Source organism: Solea solea, chromosome 11 (assembly GCF_958295425.1).
Source record: "Solea solea chromosome 11, fSolSol10.1, whole genome shotgun sequence".
In the NCBI taxonomy this organism is placed as follows: domain Eukaryota; kingdom Metazoa; phylum Chordata; class Actinopteri; order Pleuronectiformes; family Soleidae; genus Solea; species Solea solea.
In genome coordinates, this window is record NC_081144.1 from 571,797 (window position 1) to 579,572 (window position 7,776).

Sequence of the window (7,776 nt, forward strand, 5' to 3'; positions counted from 1 at the left end):
TCTGGGGAATGACGTTAAAAACGAACCCTCCCCATCATTGGCAACAAATGTTGGGAATAAAACTGAGATTATTTTATTTCTACTCTCTGTGACACTTTGATTTCAATTTGGATAAAACAAAGGTTGTGTCACAGGTACAACTCAAAGGTTGGGGGTTCGATTCCCGGCCCCACAGGTCTACATGCCGATGTAGACTAGTGTAGCTGGTAATCCCCACGGTGCTCCTGACGGCTGTGCCTGCAGCGTGTGAACGGGTATGAAAGATGAAATAAAGCTAAACATGACTGTGATGTATGAAAGTGTGAGTGAATGGGTGAATGGGTGAATGGGTGAATGGCAAAACTGTAGTGTAAAGCAGCTTTGAGTCGTCATCAAGACTAGAAAAGCGCTATATAAATACAGACCATTTACCATTTGCTGTGGGAATAATACACAACTCCTTATATGGACGTCCTGGGAGTGTGTGTTTATAGGTCACATGATCAGGCTTTAAAAAATGTGTTTTTTCGTCTTCTTATGTGAGTCAAAGTTATGATTCATGTTATATCACATTTTTTGTCATGATATAAAGTAGCAATAACTGCAGACGTCACTAAATTAGACGTTTTTGTTCATAAAAACAAGACAAGTGAACTTTGAACTTTGATGTATTTCCAGATTTCACAAATTCAATCCGATTTTAACATTTTGAGCACTTTTGCTCAGGTGTGTTTATATAGTTGGGGAAAGTGATTTTTTTTTCATCAGATTATTTTTGTTGCACATTCTTACACCTCTGTATATATATACTGTACGTTTAAACATAATAATGGATAAAGGCTCTGTGTTCTGAGGGTTAATTATATGACAAACCAGTGACACCTGAGGTCAGTGATGGAATCTACAGTGTGGACTGGACCACACCTGCACCACTGTCCTGAAACACACTCAATGAATGCTACTGTCAGCAGACTGTACTGACATTTGTCTTCTTGTTAATTTGCCTCTGTCACTGTGTGTGTGCGTGTGTGTGTGTGTGTGTGCGTGTTCGTGTGTGTGTGTGTGTGTGCGTGCGTGTGTGTGTGTGTGTGTGTGTGTGCGTGTGTGTGTGTGTGCGTGCGTGTGTGCGTGTGTGTGTGTGTGTGTGTGGTAGACCTCCCGGCTGCACTTCCATTGACTTTCACTTTGCTTGATACAGGATGTCAGTTTATCAGTCGATTGAATATCTACCAGCCCTTTATTTATGACACGCTGGATGAAATGTTGCTACTTGCTTTTTCTCCTTCTCTAAAGAGGAATGAAGAGAGACAAGCATGTGTGTGTGTGTGTGTGAGAGCGAGGAGGAGGAGGAGGAGGAGGAGGAGGGACAAAATCAATATATTTTTACTGAAAGCCCTTGTGTAGCAGGAACAGAGTCAGGAAGGAAGGAAGACAGAAAAAGAGGACAAGGTTAAAGAAAGACATACTCAACAGCCCTTACTTCTTTATTTACACGAGTATTTACGTTGGTCAGATCAAAAGTCGCTCAGTCCTGATCCTGGGGATTCAGTGCCCTGCTCCCAGCTCCAGCACACCTGACTCACATAAATGAGTCGCTGGAAGGTTTGTTGCAGCGCTTGATGACGAGCTGATCATTTGAATCAGGTGTGTTGGAGCAGGGTCTTCTATACTAACACTGGAAATACACTGACATTTGCTTCATGCTCAAAACTAACCTAGAAAAGCCTTGGACGACACTCAAATGGGGAGTCACTGAGACGGACGTGGTTTAGGGTTAGTGCAGCCCACTAACTATATACAGTAACTATATGGAAGTTTCCTCTCATATCTCAAAATACCCGATTTTTACTGTTTTAATCCTGAGAAAGCGCAGACTAGACAGGTTAGATCAGAGGATAAACTCGACACAAGGAAAGTTTAGTTTCAATCCTGATGACATTAAAGATCCAGTATGTAACGCCTGACGTGTAAATCTTCACTGCTTCCCGTCCAACGCGGAGCAAACACAGAATGAGCAGAGCAGTGGATCACTGTGAAGGTTACGGTTTGAAGTAAGAACAGTGAGGTGAGTGAGAGGAGAGAAGAGACGCTGCTGTGAGGACGACTCATCAGACTGTGTCCTCTCCTCATGTGAGTGAAAGGATGACTCTCCGTCCTTTGAATATTGTTGAAATGTAGTGGACATTTGTTTTTATACAAAGGTTACACACTACAGCTGCTTTACTACACAATGGTGCAGTGGTTACTGCTTTTACCTCACAGCAAGAAGACTCTTGGTTTGAATTCCACTAGTGGCCTTTTCTCTGGCTCCTGTTTGGTTGAAGATTTTCGGAGGGCTGTGGTGCCGGACGGGTTCAGGGTTTGGCATGGAGAAGAAGTGTGGTTAGGGTTCGGGCCAAGACGACCTGGTAAGGCCATATAACAAGTAAAAAAAGTCATATTGGGCCTGCGTACTACAGCCCTCAGTACGGCACTTCAGGCACCACAGCCCTGAATCACTGACCCTCCTGTTTCCCCCGATGATGTTTAGATAATGGACGGATTTCAACAGCATTAAATACCTGTTTGTGTCGGCAGTGTCAGCGTGCAGTCACGTGAGAGAACATCCATTAGTATGTGTCAGTGTGTTTGTGTGCTGCGGGCGTCACTGCACCTCCACATGCTGCTCATGTGTAAAAAACTATTAGATTCACGTCATTAAAATTCAGATGGAAGTCAGATGTTGAAAAAGCGGCGTGTCCTGCCAGGTATGCAGCGCAGACGGCGCAGACGGCGCAGACCGGCGAGGATTTCTCTGCCACCGTTGAGCAGTCGGTGAGTTTGCAGAGCGTCGACTGTTCTTCAGTTTCAAAGGCTCTGTGTTCAGCTCCATGCTGTACACACACACACACACACACACACGCTTGGCCCTGATATATCACATCTAACTACTTCACTGATTTTTCCTCTATTATTGAATGAAAGCACATTACTGTCATTTTTCATTTAAAAGAGAACACAGTAAAAAAAAAAAGAGAGAGAGCCTTTTCCATTCATTTCCTTTTTGTGGAATCTGCTCCTCTTCCCCCTGAGAAATGGGGGAAATAAGGCCAATAAACAATTTAGACAGACGCTCCGTCAGAGCCGAGCTGAGCCGAGCTGAAGTCACGCTCCTTATTCAGATCAGCTTTTTACTCGCGGTGCTGCAGTGGATGTAGAAGCATTTGATGACAAGACTCTGGGAAGATGCTATAAATCTTCCTGAGCTCCGTCCACTAGGGGGCGAATCCCCTGTCCAGCAAAGACATACTTGTCTGCAGCTTGATTATTTGTATTAAACGTCCACAGGAGAATTAAAAAACAAAATATTCATAATACCCAGCGCCTGTTGAGTCAATTAAAGGCTGTCGTGTGACCCAACTGCACGAAGAAGACACAAGGGGGTTGTGGGTAATATAATAAGAAGTGAGACTCTTCAGGTGTTACTTTGTGACATCACCAGCTAAAGAGGCAACTTTCCTCTCCAGGCTTTGGCGTGAATGATAAGGTTCTAGCACGATAGTCCACTCCATTGGTGTGGCGTTGATTTATACGCGACACAAACTAGTGACTTGTAAAGCAGTTGTTACTGAATCATTAGAATCGTTGAGTACTTCCTGCATGACTGTCACTGAACTGAAATACTACTGAACAGGTTTTAATTCGGGCTCATGATCGGCAGCTTTCAGCAGTGCCGTCTCTAAATACACCAGGAAACCAAAAAACGCATGATTCTGATGATTGCCATTAAATGGTGTTTATTGTGTCCGAGCGCACACCACCTTGACCCTCCCACCTCCTGCACTTGGGTCACCCTCTGTCAGTGCACTGGTCCTATCTAGTGGATTTCTTTCCAAGACTTCTTCTACATGAAGCTTATTCCTCTTTTGTAAGTCGCTTTGGATAAAAGTGTCTGCTTAAATGTTAAATTTAGGGCAGCTGCAGCATAAACCTTACATTGGGTGGTGACCTAATAACTCTCTTAAGCACTGTAGTTTAACAATCACAATCACGTTATTGGGGTGTATTAAGGTGCATTCACACGCGCTCTTCTAAATCAAATCCTAGTCTGGTTGTTTTGGGGACGTGTGACTGGCAACCGAACTCTGATCCGCACCAAAGCAGCCAACTCTGGTCCGCCCTAAAAACAGGAAGCGGACTACAACGCAGGGCATTGTGGGTAAATACAACCAAAACATCAAACCGCTCCATGATGCCGCTCCATGTTTTGCTCTGATGTGGAGGAAACAGAAGTTTTCTTGTTCGTTTGTTTGTCTCGTCTTCTCCTTCAGTAATTCTTGAATGCAGCGCCGCCTCAGGCGAGGAGGGGAATATGTTATTCTAAAGCTTTGGTTCATTTCACTAAAGCGTAAAAGTGTGAAAGCAAACTCGGAGCGGCTGAATGTCGCAACCCCTAAATGAACCGAGTCCCCAATTAGGTGTGAAAACGACCTTAGTCCAGCTTTGAGAAATTAAATTGAGTCCACTTTCAGTCAGATTAACACAGTAATTCAGTTTAATTCCTAATGACAGCAAAGTCAGCAGCGACAGTGTCAGTACTTCACACAGCAGTGTTTCAAGAACTGTCCCTTTAGAGACGTCAGCTGGTGTTGATGAATGTGTTCAGACATCATCGGCTCTGACTCCATGTTGCTACACACACACACACACACATGAGGGGCCATTCGCACCATCTTAACACACCACACTTTGCCCCCCCCCCTTCCTAATCCTTCTCGCCGCCATTTCAATTTCTATATTAAAATGTCGGCGTTGTTTTATGTGACTTGGCGCGTCGCTCCTTGCTCTCCGGTGTCAGCGGGCTGATAAATAAATGGATGTCGTATAAAGGGCACAGTTATCATCATACGGGTCATGATGGACTCAGCTCACTCAGCTTTGATGTCAAACTGACACACTTGTGTTTTCTCATAAACTATGACTTTTTTTTTTTATTTTATGTCTCAAAAGGACAATTGTAAATGTTTTTTATTTAATGAATCAGCCTGTACATAGTTTCCATTTTTTTGGACATTGAAAACTCAAAACTCAAAACTCAAACAACTTAAATAAAACTTGTTGTTTTTCTTCATTTTAAATTGTTAATAAACTATTTTAACATGCTGTAAATTGTAAATAATTTACTCCCGGGACCTTTTCTGGCCCTTTTGTGGTTTAAAATAAGCAAAAAAAAAGTCCAGACGGACATTTTGAGGCTCAGGTGTTAAAGGGTTAAAAATGCAGACTAATGTCAAATCATAATAAGCTTTCCTAGTTTCCTCGATTCAGTTTTAGACGCAAAAGTTCAACTTATGACATGACTCCTTCCTGTGTGTGTGAGTGTGTGTGAGTGTGTGTGTGTGTGTGTGTGTGTGTGTGTGTTTGATTGCAGAAGTGGGTTCAGGTGTGCCTGCCAGTGCTGTTGCACCACAGGCTGCTGATCTTCTTCAATCATCTTGGCTTTAAAACCTGGGCTTGAACTCCACTGCACCACCAGATCAAGTGTTTACAAAAAAGCTGATGGTGTTTCCTGAGTCCTTGTTTTATGGCCTGGTCTCAGACTCATTATCTGTAATCACAGCAGCCATTGTGACATGTTTGAGGTGTTAATGATCATTGTCAGGACTGTGTGCCAGTGAAGCAGCAGCAGACTGAAACTGAGCAGAGCAACAGTGAACTCAACCTTCATGAATTGTTTCCACCTATAAAATCCATCTGTGTGTATTTTACACCTGTTATTTGTGACTCGTCTAAATGACTGCATTTAAAACAATATGGTAAATCAATGAATTTTCTAAATGCATTGCAAAAGCATGAAACCAGGTAGATGTTAAATGAAAACCATGGTCAACAGAAACAAATGCTTTCTTAACACTCATTTTGTGATGTGGTTGAATCGACAGTAAAGACAACCTACTGACGTTCACACAGATGGAGAAGAGTGGGATTTAAGTGACTTTGAATGTGACGTGATTGTCAGTGGTGGCATTTCAGAAATTGCTGATCTAGTGGGATTTTCAAACAGTGATCTTCAAGATTTGAAAAAGAGGTCAGAAGAGGCCACAGGTCGGAGGAGAATGGTCTCTGACAAAAGTCTCTGACTGGTTTCCGATGAGCCAGAGGAGCAGAAGAATGTGTTACTCAGGTGTTACTCCTGCCTCCGGCGTACCTAACAAAGTGGCCAGCGACTGTAGTTCTGTTACCATTCACCTGCTCACACAATAAATCACTTGGGTCTTCTATGAAATCACTTTTCCAGTTTGTAATAAACTGTCCTCTCAGTGTTTGATGGTCTAATGTGTGTGTGGCTCACAGCTGGAGGTTTGATACCTTGATGAATCACTTGTGCCATTTCCTCGCGCTTGGACGGAAGCGCTTTGAGAAGATGTACGGCCGCCGACTTTCAATAATCCCACAGATTTAACGGGTTGTAAACACACCCGGGTTTAATCAGAAGCGCTGTCGGTCTGTTTGTTTATTTGCGACTTTATTTGTAACGTGTATGTTCTGCTTGGTTTCTCCGTTTCTGCGGCAGCGCTCGCACTCTTGACAAGCACTGTTTCATCGCGCTGTAATTGCATACACTCTCCCTGCTGTAATTACTCACTTGCTCATCACACGCGGGACATGAAAAACAGAAAATGACCACATTCAACATTTTCACGAGTGCGTGTCATCTCCACTGTAAACCCCACCCCCTCCCGCCTCCCCCCTCCCTAAGACAGCTTCCGAAAAGCCATGTCTTCCCATTCGTTAGCATAGAGTCTCTCCTCTCATCTATCATGGCAGACCAAGGCAAATGGAGCTTTCAGCTGAGTGGTGATAAGAAATTGCAGCCACATTGAAACATCTGTCACACCTTTCTGGAGCCGTGCACAGCGGGTGGTACAGGGAGGAGGAGGAGGAGGAGGAGGAGGAGGGATGAAGGACGAGGATGTGAATCAGTCTGACACAGTCCATTTTAGATCTTTTAAACCCAAACTTTCTATATGGGGACCCACTTTTTTAAGATGGCAAATGATCGTGACCCAAATCACAATATGAAAGAACAATTATGTGCATAATGTTACAGCTAAATCTATAACACCTAATATCATTTTGAAGTGGTAAAGAAAAATTTGTTTGGAGACCCAAAAATGTTTTCCTTTGACCCGTCTGTTGGGTCCCAAACCAGGCTTTGGGAATCCTACCATTTCTAAAACATTATGTTGTAATTGTATAAGAAATATCTGTATTTCTTTTACAGTCTGTGCTTAATAAAGCATAAATGTGACATTTATGGATTTGTACTTTTTCTCCCTCTGATCTCTTTGATCAACATCACGACATCAGTGTATCCCTAATCCAGTTTATTTTCATTTTCCTCTATTTAAAACCCATGATAACAATGAAGCTGGACATCAGGAGGTCAAACAGCTCTCTGACCTGTGTTTGTGACTCCGTTGTGTCTTCAGCAGTTTTATTTGGAAGAGGCTCATTATTTTGTTCTTCAAATCAGCACATCCATGTGCTTCTTGGGAAAATAGTTAGAGAAGATGAAATTGGAGTTGTGTTTCCACCTCAGGATCTTGGACTTAAAGATCTATAGATGCTTCCCATCAAGGGACCAGGAGGTAAATGGGAGTTTGAGATGAAGTTAACCCCAAAGGTTGCTTGCCTTGCTCAGGTGGTCATAATTCCTGGAATTTCAGGGACCTCTGGTGTGTCGACTGCAGGACTTGAACGTTCCTGGTCGAGCTCTAGCGTTTCATTCCGGCCGATCAATCTCTCAAACGACTC